This window comes from Cornus florida, unplaced genomic scaffold (assembly GCF_030987335.1).
Source record: "Cornus florida cultivar Cherokee Brave unplaced genomic scaffold, ASM3098733v1 CherokeeBrave_3.0.0_Hap2_Chr05, whole genome shotgun sequence".
NCBI classification, from domain to species: domain Eukaryota; kingdom Viridiplantae; phylum Streptophyta; class Magnoliopsida; order Cornales; family Cornaceae; genus Cornus; species Cornus florida.
In genome coordinates, this window is record NW_026775575.1 from 96,434,914 (window position 1) to 96,448,890 (window position 13,977).

At 37.5% G+C, this 13,977-nt stretch overlaps 1 long non-coding RNA gene across 1 annotated transcript; it reads right to left on the bottom strand.

Moving 5' to 3' along the window:
• Positions 1-2,983: 2,983 nt before the first annotated feature.
• Positions 2,984-4,704, bottom strand: LOC132310373 (uncharacterized). The gene is made up of 2 exons (XR_009482598.1): positions 4,575-4,704; positions 2,984-3,219 (listed from the first exon to the last, which is right to left on the bottom strand). It is a non-coding gene; the product is annotated as an uncharacterized LOC132310373 (long non-coding RNA).
• Between the last annotated feature and the right edge of the window lie 9,273 nt (positions 4,705-13,977).

A 13,977-nucleotide genomic window follows, 5' to 3' on the forward strand; every position in this document is an offset into this window, starting at 1 on the left:
TAGCCACGGCTGCCTCTAGATCTGGCCAAGAGAGAGGAGAGAGAGAGCAAAAATCTGATTTTTCACTTAAAGACCCCCTATTTATAGAAAAACTCAAAAAGTGTCCCGAACAGGCCCCACCGAGTCCGGAAAAGTGAAATCTGAGCAGACGCGCTCAAACGGCATAACTCTGTGAACAAAAAAGATTTAAAATGAGAAAATATGAACAACAGAAGAAACGGCGTCAACAATTGAGTCCCGAGCAGAGAGTTATGCCCAAAACAAGTTTGGCGCAAACCGGGGCCAGAAACCCTGAAACTGGAAAACATCATCCAGGAGGAAATTCTAAGATTCTACGACTCGACGAAATGTGAAAATAAATCCCATATGAGGATCCAGGCTCAAAACAAGGCATTGAGCAATAACTTTCATTAATTGCACAATGGCCCCTCCAAAAAGTGAAAACTGCAAAACTGCTCTAGAATGAAAATATATTCTTTTGGAAGATATTTTCTTAGATACCCCTGAAATAAAATATCTTCAAAAGATATTTATGAATAAAACCCCAGGAAAAGAAAAAGTTTCCAAAGAACTTTGCACTTATGCCCCTATGGACACTGGGAGCAACCAGAGTACTTTCTCACGAAAGTAAAGATACGTATCTCATGGAAATCACTGAGAATGAAGATACGTGAAGTCAGAAACCAACTCCAAACACAAGAAGTGTGATTACACAAACAGAGTAATAAATGAGGAAAAGACGGAATAGGGAAAAAGACAAAAAATGAATAGTGTCGAAAAACGAAAAATGTGGGAATGACTCGGTCCTCAAAAGAAGTTGTCAATCCACAGAAAAGAGTCTCGGAAATCACTCCAGAGCACTCGAGACGACACTAATTGATAAGAAACCAAACTCAGAAGGGAAAAGACAACGAAAAAATTTATCCGAAAAATCCAAGTCATTACAATGTGTTTACATGTTATGTCGCGAAACATGATCTAAATGATGTTAATTGTGTATATATATGTGCTTAGTTGCAAAGTTGTTTAATGAGCATACCTTACGTTGAATTGTTCTCTTGAGGTTATATATATATATATATATATATATATATATATATACATACATGATGACGATGATAAGTATGTATGATTAAGTTAATAAAATACAAGCATGTGTATTGTCAATTTCATTCATGCATGATTCCATTCATGGCATAGGCATAGTTTGGAAAAAGTGAGGTTGAAATGATTCTTATAAAGAAATGTGATTGAAAGGGAATTATGAGAAAATGATTTAGAAATGAATCGGGTATCATGAGCCCGGGGCTAACTTGACCTAGAGTGGGTGCGGCCCGGTGTAGGGCATGAAAAAGTTAACACTAAGAGTGTCAATCCCGGCTCGGTAAAGTCAGTTAGCGACTAACATGACCTAGAGTTGGAGCGGCCCGATATAGGGCGTGAAAAAGTTGACACTAAGAGTGTCAATCCCGGTTCGGTAAAATCAGTTAACATAGGTGGGGATTTGGGGTTGGTTTGAAACCAAGGTCGGGACGGTTACGCAATGCATTGCATTTTATGGCATTTTGACACCTATGATTGTAACTGATTATGTGATGATAATCTTTTAAATTAAATGACGTGGATTGTGATTTTGATAATTCTTTGTGTATGATCCGGACATCTTTTTCTTGTTATTTGGTTGTTGGCTCAAGGGAGTTCAAAACCGGTGTTTTAGGCATTACCTACTGAGCTGTTGAGCTCACCCCTTATCTTAAACATTTTCAGGAAATTGGAGGAGTATGGATGTATGACTTGTGTCCATAGATTTAGATGTCGCTACCATTCTACCTACATTTGTGAGTTTTATGTGATGTTAGTGATATGATGTACTATGATTCTTGGGATGACATATATATTTTATGCATTGATATGGGAAATGACGGTAATGTTTTAGATGACCTCGGGTTCGGGTAAGGACCCGGTAAACGATTCGGACCCCCGGGTTCGAGTTGTTACAGATCTCCTACCAGGATGCATGATACCCAAAAAGCATAGTCATAAGGTGTGCAGGTTAAAGAAATCATTGTATGGGTTGAAACAATACCCGAGAGCATGGTTTGGAAGGTTCACAAAGTCTATGATAGCCTTTGGCTACCATCAGAGTAATTCAGACCACACTTTATTCCTGAAGAAACAACATGGTAAGATAAATGCACTCATTGTATATGTGGATGATATGGTGGTTACAAGGAATGATCCTGAAAAAATGAAGGCTCTCAAGAATTACTTGTTCAGATAATTCGAAATGAAAGATCTAGGTCCTCTGAAATATTTTCTTTGGATTGAAGTATCTCGATCTAATAAAAGAATCTTTCTATCTCAAAGAAAATATGTCTTAAATCTATTACAAGAGGCTGGTATGATAGCATGTCAACCAACTGATACACCAGTGGAAGAAGGACTGAAGTTATATGTTGAGTCCAACTAAGTACCTGCTGATTGATAAAGGAAGATACCAAAGACTTGTAGGGAAATTGATGTACTTAGCACACACGAGACCAGATCTGGCTTATGCTTCAGTATTGTTAGCCAGTTTATGCATGATCCTAGAGAGCAACATATGAATACAGTTATGCGCATTCTGAGGTATCTGAAATTTGCTCCTGGAAAAAGGAATTTTGTTCACAAAAGGGCTGATTATCAAAGCATAGATGCATATATTGATGCTGACTGGGCTGGAGCCATAGATGATAAGCGATCCACCTTTGGTTACTTTATTTTCGTAGAAGATAATCTTGCTACATGGAGAAAATAAAATGTTGTTACTCACTCAAGTGTAGAAGTTGAATTCAGAGGTATGGCTGTGATACATCTCGGATCCGAGACACGGGTTGATCAGGCCCAGGCCCAAACCCGAGGGAGTATCAAACAATTAATATTTTATAGCGAACACAGAATACAAAATGAATTAAGAAATGAAAGTTTAAAGCTGAAAAGAAACTAAAAGATAATCCTTAAATAATTAAATACTTAAATTTGATAAACCAAATATCCATAATTTGAACAACTCGGGAATCCATCTCTAGTGGACCCCTAATAAAAGTCTCACACTAAATGAAAGTAAAATAAAAGATAAAACCCAAATCCAAGATCTGGAAAGAAACCCTACATCTTCGGTAGAATGGAAGATCGTCTCTGCTCTGCACGAACAAGCTCAAGCCTGGAACTGACGTACACCTGAAAAATAGGAGTGGGTCAGGCCCACGAACAAGTTCTAACCTACTACAATCCAAGCAGAGACTCGATACGCATGTACATACTAAATAGTTCAATAATAACTAATAATCCGTACATAAATATATCCACACTACTGGACTCTCGCTAGGCCATGAAGGGGGTCTCAACCTGGATAGAAGGCATCACACAATACGCACCTGAGTGGGTATGAGTACCTAAACCTAAACAGGGTATACCTCAACCTTCACAGTCAGCTACACATCCAACTGCATATACGCACCCTAACCGTCGACCCTGAGACTCAAGCTCATGACACGGTAACATAAAAATATATCTAAACTCCGTTTCTATCCATCCACCAGAAATCCAGTAAGTCACTCGGCGTAGTCAACCGTACCGACTTATATATATAAGGAGGATTGTAGTTTATAACCCGTGCCCTTACTCCAAAATAGGTAGGACTTAGCAATTTGAGCTAATCCAACCCAGTATGACACCGTCCCATACCGGTACATACAATCCAATCCGTCCAATAGTTGATAAAGCATCGATAATTATAACAACAATATCAACAATTCCATAATAAACATAATAGAACGCATTAGCAACCATTCTTAAAAATACCAATAATTGATTCACATTGAAAACATAAATATCAATGTCAACTACTCCTTACTATGCATATTGAAATAGATAATCAACATGCTTATTTACATGCATAGTTGACAAAATAATGACCATATAAATGTCAATACCAACAGTCCAAACTAAACATGTTAGAACAGATTAACAAACATGCTTAAGTAAGCCAATTCAGAATCCATAATTTGATCATACAGGGCTTTCTTTATAATGATAACCTATTCCCAGTTTCCATAGAATTAACAGAGCCTAAATAGATATTTTCCCCCTCACATCCATAGCATGCAGAATAAATATAAGTAATCTATTATACTTATAGTTTCCTGTCCAACAACTTGCCGCACCAACCGTTAAATTTAATCATCAACTAATTTTCAGTGAAATATAAATTGTTTTAGCATAGTTTCTATTGTCATGAACATATAATTCGAGTGGACAAGCTCTCACAGAAAATTTCTAATATAATTAAGAAATTAGAAACTCCAAATCTACACAGTCTACAAGACCTTCGTAATTAACTCCATGTAATCCTAATGGTTAAAGCCTTGTGTCCAATTTTATATAATCTGGTCTTTGCATATTTATGTTTACCCTAGACCACTCCTAAATCACCCATTACAGTATTCATTCACCAATAAACACATTAAAACAATCACTAGGAAGCCTAATCACTGAAAAAATTTGAAAAAACAACCCACAGAATCAAAACTCACGCATAAACAACCGGGAGCCGGCTCCAGAATATTGGAGCCGCCTCCAATGGCCCTGGAGCCGGCTCCTAGACCATTGGAGCCGCCTCCAGTCCAAGGGGAGCCGGCTCCAATCCAATAGGAGCCGGCTCTCTCCCTCCTCTTCTTCGTGTTATCCTCTCCGGTCGCCGTTTACGCCTCCCACACTTCACAGTAGAGGTTTTCAGAGAGTTTCAATTAATCCTAGGAGATTCCAGTCCTTAACTCAGTCCTTATTATGCTACTAATATGGATTAAACCAAGAATTAAATAAGATAGTTCAAAGTTTAACAGTTTACAAGTTTTAAACCAAAATCAGTTTCAGTTACACTCTAGGCATGACACAGACAACGTCTTTTATTTTTAAACATGTAATTCATCCTGGAACCATTGAGTATGCAAAGAACACGAGTATAAGGGAGAGAGTAAGGTTAGAACTTGCCTTGTGAGATTTTTGTTAAAATCTCTACGTTGTCGTCTACACTCGCCGGCGACTCCTACTGCAACTTCCTCTGTTCCTCGTTTCTAATTCCACAGACGTGTTTTGGTTGTATTATTTTGTTCCCTAAGCAGACTTTTCTTATGTATGTATTTATAGGCAACCAAAACCCTAAGTCCAATTATACCTACCGTCTGAAACGAGGCCCATAAACTCAACCTAGGTTATAAACCTTGTCGGCTCCTTAAATAAACCTAAACCTAAACAGAACTAAAACCCTAACCACACTTTTATACCTAGTCACAAATTAAAACATGTAATTACTAAGTCAACAATAAAAATTCCAAGTTAACTACTAATTCAATTAAAGAAACAAATAAAAATTCCAATTAATGTAAAGAATGCAAATAATTAATTAACCCAAAGAAAACAAATAAACTAACTAATTAATTCAAATAACACTGAACAGAAAACAATTAAATAAATTAATGTCAAATAACACTGAACAGAAAACAATTAAACAAATTAATGTCAAATAACACTGAACAGAAAACAATTAAACAAATTAATGAACCAAAAATAATTAATAAACAGAAAATAATTAAACAAATTACCGAGACTATCCTTTCAAAAATTAGGGGTATTACAATGGCGCTTGGACTTTATGAAACATTATGGTTCAGACTTCTCTTGCGGGATTTGGGTTATTTACCTAGGCAACCGATTCGACTATATTATGACAGTAAAGTAGCATGTGATATTGCCCATAATCTAGTTCAACATAATCGTACGAAGCATATCGAAATAGACAGCTTCTTCATTAAGGAAAAGTTGGATGGAAAAATTGTGGAGTTGCCTAAAATTCGATTTGAGGATCAACTAGCCGACATTCTCACCAAAACAGTCTCAAATCAAGTGTTTTTCAAAATTTCTAGACAAGTTGGGCATGTATGACATCTATACACCAACTTGAGGGAAAATGTTGAGATTTTTCTCTTGTATAATCCGGAATTGTACAGATTGTATAGCTGTAAGATTGACTAATTTGCAGGTAATTAATTTTTCAATTCTTGTATAATTAGTTACCTAATTTGGCTAGGTTTTATTCTATAAATTCTATATATCCCCATCAGTGAATAATAATTCAAATACAATTTTAATTCCCACATTTTTCCTCTGAATTGAAGTTAGTATAGGAGACCAGCTTAATATTTTTTTATTTTTGTTCGTTGTCTAAACAAACTCTGATTGCTATCAAATTTTAGATTTAGTAGTTTTTATTTATTAGGATTCTTATATTATTTTTAAAAAAATTTTAGAGAAACTTTAATTTTAGGCTTACTTTCAAATGTTGGCTACATTTAGAGATTAGGTTTTCTTAGGTCATCTGCACCAGCCTCTCCGGATTTTGGCTCTCTAAAAACGTCACATTATCTTTTCCAAGAGCCAAATCAGCAATTCCAAGAGCCACGTCAGCAGTTTTCTCTTTTCAGAAATATGCATTCCATCAGGCTCTCCGAATTTTTGCTCTCCAAAAATAATAATAATAAAAAATTAAAATTATTTTTTTTAAAATTTTTTTTTAAACTTTTTTTAAACGGCTATATTCGTAACGGCCATATTTTTAATGGCTATATTTTTAACGGCTATATTTGCAACAGCTATATTTTTAACGGCTATATTTTTCATCTTATATAATGAAACTCATTTGCTCATTTGAAAATCATCACTATATTCATCTCTCTCTATTGTAGCAAAATATCATCATCCATCTTTTTCAATTTCGAAATTCGAATGGTTTCGTCATCACAAGCTTTTCCTTTGGCAGACTCTAATTCTTCATCTTCCTCGTCATCCTCTTCGAAAGATGATCTTTTTAGGGCGTTGATTCAACAGGATCAAGACGAATTTTATGAGATTGAATTCAGTGAGGCCAGAGATAGTTGAGCAAGTATTTCAAGTCCGTAAAAAGAAGCGGTACATTCATCGTGACCGAGAGGGAAGCCACTATCAGCTAATGAAAGACTACTTCGATGAGAATTGCATATATCCACCGAAGTATTTTCATAGGCAATTCAGGATGCGACGAGAACTTTTTCTTCGCATCATTAATGATGTCAAAGCTTATGATGACTACTTTGTCCAAAAAAGGAGATGCGACTGGTCGTTTGGGGTTGTCTTCTATACAAAAAATGACAACTGTTGTTCGTATGCTCGCATATGGTTGTGCAGCCGGTCACTATGATGAGTATTCAAATCGGCGAGAGCACTGCCATTAAATGCTTGAACGCATTTTGTAATGCTATTGTTGCTGTGTATGCAGAGGAGTATATGCGCCCACCCAACGAAGTCGACATAGCACGGCTGCTTGAAGAAGGGGAACATAGAGGATTTCCGGGTATACTTGGTTCTATCGACTGTATACACTGGGAGTGGAAGAATTGCCCAGTGGAATAGCAAGACACACTTAGGAGACGATCTGGCAAGAATGCTCTCATATTGGAAGCAGTTGCCTCACAAGATTTGTGGATTTGGCATGTATTCTTCGGAATGCTGGGTTCACACAATGATATAAATGTGTTGGATCATTCCTCGGTATTCAACGACATCGTTAATGGCTAATTACCTCCGGTTAATGGCTAATTACCTCCGGTTAATTATGTAGTGAATGGACATCACTATAGAATGGGGTATTACCTGTCTGATGGTATATACCCTAAGTGGGTAACTTTGATGAAGACCATCCCGCACCCAACCACTATAAAAGAAAAATTATTTGCTTAGCAACAAGAGGCAATAAGGAAAGATGTGGAACGGGCTTTTGGGGTATTACAGATCAAGTGGGCAATAAAGCAAGGACTAATGCGTTACTGGGAGAAAGATGACTTGCGCCTCATAATGAAAACGTGCATCATCCTTCACAATATGATCATTGAAGATGAAAGTCACGCAAATGTTAAAAGATGGACTCTGCCACCGGAGGATGCAATCCTGATTCCCACTTTAAGTCGATGCCCATTAGTTTTAGCGGTACACATACCCTCTCGCCAACTTCAGATTCGCAACAGAGAGACAAATATGCGGTTGAGGAATCATTTGATGGAAATTTTGTAGAACCGATATGCTGATGAAGATGTTTAATTTATGTTCGATTTTGTTTGCTTTTAAAATGTTATGACATTTCATGTACTAGAATTTTTATTATGTAATGGTTTTTTAAGATTCCAAATAATGAATTGGAATAAGAAAATAAGTATTAGAAATATCTATGGGCATAAGTACATGAATTTGTAATTTTAATTATTTTTTTTACAAAAAGTGTTAAAAAAAAAAAAGCTTTTTTATTTATTTTTGGCCCAAATAAATAAGGATTACAAAATAATGATTAAAAATAATGAATTGGAATAAGAAAATAAGGATTACAATTTAAAGCAAAAAAAAAAAAAAAAAAAAAGCAAAAAAAAATTTTAAGGAAAAGAAACAAAAGCTTTTTGAATTTATTTTTGGCCCAAATAAATTTTTTTTTACGGATTACAAAATAAGGATTAAAAATAATGAATTGAAAAAAGAAAATAAGGATTACAATTTAAAGCAAAAAAATAAATAAATAAATAGAAACAAGTTTTAAGGAAAAAAAACAAAAGCTTTTTGATTTATTTTTGGCCAAAGTAAATTTTTTTTAATGATTACAAAATAAGGATTAAAAATAATGAATTTGAATAAGAACATAAGGATTACAATTTAAAGCAAAAAAAAAAAAAAAAAAAAGAAAAAGAAAAAAAAAAGCCAATTTTAAGGAAAAAAACAAAAGCTTTTTGAATTTATTTTTGGCCCAAATAATTTTTTTAAAGGATTACAAAATCAGGATTAAAAATAATGAATCGAAATAAGAAAATAAGGATTACAAATTAAAGCAAAAAAACTATATATAAAAATAAATTTTAAGGAAAAAAACAACAAAAACAAAAGTTTTTTGAATTTATTTTTGGCCCAAATAAATTTTTTTTTTTCGATAAATAGTGCCTAAACAATATATTTTTTATTTAATGAATTTTATTTATTATTATAATAGTTTTTTTCTAAAAGAAGCTAAAAATAACCTATATTTAGGTTTTAAAAAAATAAAAAATTCTGCCGCGCACTGTGCATAGGCTGGAGAATAAGACAAAATAGCAACAGCCCAAAACTGCGCCATTTTGAAGCAAGAAAAAACAAAAAAAATAAATTCCAGCGATCGCGGGCCAGCTTGCTGAATACCGCAAGCCGACCCGCGATCGCTAATGGGCCCTACCACTTATGGTTAGCCCGCTGCAACATCCACAGTCCATTCACTCGCCCAAATTGGGCTTTGAAGAGCCCCGCTGTGGATGGCCTTATGTTATAAGGTTTCTATTGCAGTTGGTTTCCTAATGATTTAGGGTTACTATTTCATTATAAAATATATGTAACGCAAATAACAGAATCACCAATTTGTAATGAATATATATGTGTGTGTATGTATATATATAGTAATATTTATTAGAGAAACTTTCACAAAGAGAGAAAGAGACAGAACACGAAAGAGAGATAGAAAATATTTTTCATTCAAGTGTCTCCAAATAGTACGTACACATGGCCTTATATAGGCTTAGATTTTAGCTTCCATTGTAAGACTCAAATGGAGTTTCCACTGTAAGACTCAAATGTGATCTCATGGATGACATCAACCATTTGGGGACCCCACACATTTATGAGATATATATAACACTCCCCCTTGGGGTCCACAAAACTACACTAAGAATATGCCTCGTTAAAATTTTATTAAGGAAAACCCAGTGGGACAAAACCCTAGTGAAGGAAAAAGAGTACAGTATTCTTGTGTATGGTATTGCATAGATTATAACTACCTCATTAAAACCTTGCCAGGAAACCCAGTGAGACAAAACCTGGACGAAGGAAAAAGAGTATAGTATGCCAATACCTTTTCGATCACTCGCTCCCCTTCATTAGTTCAACCCTGAAGATCATTTAGTTGACGCATTCCAATATTGTCCACTAACTTCTTGAATGTTGTAGTTGGAAGCGCTTTAGTGAATAACTCTGCTAAATTATCACTCGAGCGTATCTGCTGAACATCAATATCAGGGCTCTTCTTGAGCTCGTGTGTGGACAAGAATTTTGGTGAAATGTGCTTGGTTCTGTCACTTTTTATGTATCCTCCTCTTACCTGTGCAATACATGCTGTGTTATTTTCATATAATATTGTTGGACTATCTTTAATTGAGAAGAGTCCACATGATTCTTGAATATGTTGTGTAACAGATCTCAATCAAACACACTCTCTACCTGGTTCATGAATTGCGAGTATCTTAGAGTGATTTAAGGAAGCTAGAGTTATGGTCTATTTCATAGATTGCCATGATATAGCAGTATCACCACAAGTAAACAAGTACCCTGCTTGTGATCGGGCTATATGTGGGTTAGAAAGATAACCTGCATCTGCATATCCGATCAACTAGGGCTTTGATTTTCTTAAATAAGACAACCTCATATCAGTTGTTCCCCGAAGGTAACTGTAATGACCCGAAAAGATACCAAAATAATAATAAAATCTATAAAAATTTCGGCATGACCTCCGCAAAAAATGTCCCTCTACAACCTGTTGAAATACATAAAAAGATGCAATAGCCTCACTGGGCCTTAAAATAACCTATCATGTCCCAATACGCAAAATAGATATTATATCACATTTCCAGAATGACTACATACATACAAAAGTCCCGTTCCTCCATCTCATCCAAACAAGGGACACCCTTTAGTTACATCAAGTTACAGTCCATAAAATATAGTTAGAATTTAGAAGCTCATAACTTACAACATTATACTAATTAAACTAAAGTTTCACAAGATAGTTAATATTACATTTACAAAATATTAGAGTTCTAGTACAAAAGATAGCAAAATAAAATAGGTCTTCAAGCTCGTCTATCCACTCTCTTCCATGTCCTGAAAAATGTTAAAAATAATGGGGTGAGCATAATGTCACGGGCCAAGAGATTTAGGGCAGCGGCACGGCCCGTGCGGTACCAAGGCGTTGCTTCAGCTCGCGCAAGCGGCCTGGTCAGCCACCACGACCTGCCCTCCCAAGGATACATGCTGACTGGTTTCGGCCTGCCATGGCCTCGTCAGGGGAACGGCTCTAGCTCCCGACCAGTTTGTGCAGGGATAGCCAACTCCTTTCTTCATAATCAAGTCCACGACCAGCGACAAGCACCTCGAACTGAACCGAGTCGACCTGCCTGAACTCTGAAGAGGTACCATCCTGTGGTCCTGCACGCCCCTTCCCTGGAACCATTCCCAGTCCATGAATCTTCTTAGCCAACCAGCATGCGTATCTTCTATGCTCATGGCGTCGTTAGGAATCGGATCGTGACATTCTCCCCCACCCAAATCCTGCGACGCCCTCGTCGCAGTGCGGCGCTGACTCCGCTGCGTCCAACATTCCAAAGTCTCTTTCCTCCAAGTGGTATGCTCGCTTGCCCACCATCGTTTCCTTGTACAACCCCTGGCTGCACTCGCCCAATGATAGGGTTTCGGGCTAAAGGGACGCCCACTTCTTCGGGACGCAACCCCACGTTATGCCGCCTCCGCGACACCCCGAGCAAACAAGCGCCCTCCGGCTGACTTGATACCCGCCCTTCACAACGGTTTACACGCCTCTTGAACTTGCAAGAACTTTGGTACGCGCGGCCCTCGGCCATCCGATGCATGCGGCCCTCCGGCCTCAAAGGACGCGTCTTCATGGGGAGATGGAGGCTCTCCTCCAACAGCATTGATTGCCCACCGACGCTTTAGTGCACCATCTTCATTCTCAAGATCCCCGGATCGACAAAGGGGCACCCCACTGTGCTTTTCTCCAAGTCTTGCTCTGATACCATTTGTCACGGGCCAAGAGATTTGGCGCAGCGGCACGGCCCGTGTGGCACCAAGGCGTTGCTTCAGCTCGCGCAAGTGCCCTGATCAGCCACCACGACCTGCCCTCCCAAGGATACATGCTGACTGGTTTCGGCCTGCCATAGCCTCGTCAGGGGAACGGCTCCAGCTCCCGACCAGTTTGTGCAGGGATGGCCAACTCCCTTCTTCATAGTCAAGTCCACGACCAGCGACAAGTACCTCGAACTGAACCGAGTTGACCTGCCTGAACTCTGAAGAGGAACCATCATGTGGTCCTGCACGACCCTTCCCTGGAACCATTCCCAGTCAATGAATCTTCTTAGCCAACCAGCATGCGTATCTTCTATGCTCATGGCGTCGTTAGGAATCGGATCGTGACAATAAGCTCAGTAGGAAGTGTCTAAGACACACTTCTTATATCCCCGTGAATCCTACACAAAGAATGGATAAAAAGGGACGGGGTCATACCATGGGAAAAACATAATCTCAATCACAACAACAAGCATGGTATAAATAACATCTAACCACAAATTTCCCACATGTACCATGAAGTGCAATGTCATGCCTATGCCACTCCCCGTTTCCGAAGCAATTCCGTTTCAACAACCAAGCGTTTAGTGTAATCCGACCTAAGGCACCTCCAAGGCGTCACGAAAAGAAGATTGGTTAACTATCCACGACCACAAGGCACCTCCAAGGCGTCGCATTCGGCCTAGTTAACTCAACTACATTCCCTTTTAGATTACACCAAACATCACAGACCACTACGCGCCTCCTAGGCGTCCGGTTTTCGCAACACTTTTAGAAAATAATTTTTCCAAAATAATTTCATTTGTTCTAAAAATATTTTTCCCCTTTTCTCTTTCCCAATGAATGCATGAATGTGTGTGTTTCAATTTATCAGTTCAACTATAGGCTTTCACACATTCCATTTACATCATCATCACAATTCAATAAGAATTTCTAAACATTCATTTATTTTATTTATTTATTTATAACCATAGCATTAATTTTTTTCAAGGCAATAAATAAGTAAATAAACAATCATAGAACATACAACATATCAAACACTAAGCATGCTCATTTACCGTAATGAAAATAGACATATATATAAACTCAATTAATACATGGAATACATTTATCATTTTAATTACACATAACTACAACAACAACAAGCTAGGTAATTCAAAATTTAACATGCTTAGGATCAAATTTAAGGGGAAAAAATTCACAAAAGGCTAAGAAGTTGTAGATTATAACATCTCTACCTCAAATTGATGAAAACCCCCAATTTTAGCCCAAGAACCCTAGAATTTCGAACTCCCTAGAGTGCACCAAAACTGAAATTGTTGGTACTCACACGTAGATCTCGCCGTGCTCTTCGATTTGCCGCAAACGGCACCCAAAAATTCCAAGTATGGAAGGAGGAATCAAAGCTTGAAATTGTAAAAGAAAAAAAAGAAAAGAAAAGGGAAGTTTCTGGACGCGAGGGAGATACGCAGAGAGAGAAACTGATCTGGTGGTTAATGGCCATTAGGCCTTTTGTGTGTTTAATAAATTGGTGCGGCCCACTAACTTTATTTCTTTTTCTTTTTCAATAATTTTTAATAACATAAATATATTTATATATGTAATAAAGCATAACATTACATTCTCCCCAACTTTAAAAGATTTCGTCCCTGAAATCAAGCCATACCTGAGGGAGAAAACAACTCTAGATACTTGGAGCGAACCTCCTGTTCGAGCTCCCAAGTTGCCTCCTCAACTCCATGATGCCTACAAAGAACCTTTACCGATGGTATCATCTTTTTCCTCAACACCTTCTGTTGTGTGTCAAGGATCTGAACTAGTCCCTCCTCATAGGAAACATCATCATTAATGTCCATATCAACCCAACTCAAAATGTGAGACGGATCCGGCTCGTACTTCCGTAGCATCGACACATGAAAGACATTATGAACCCTGTCCATCTGTGGTAGCAATGCTAGTCTGTAGGCAACCTCTCCTACACGGTCA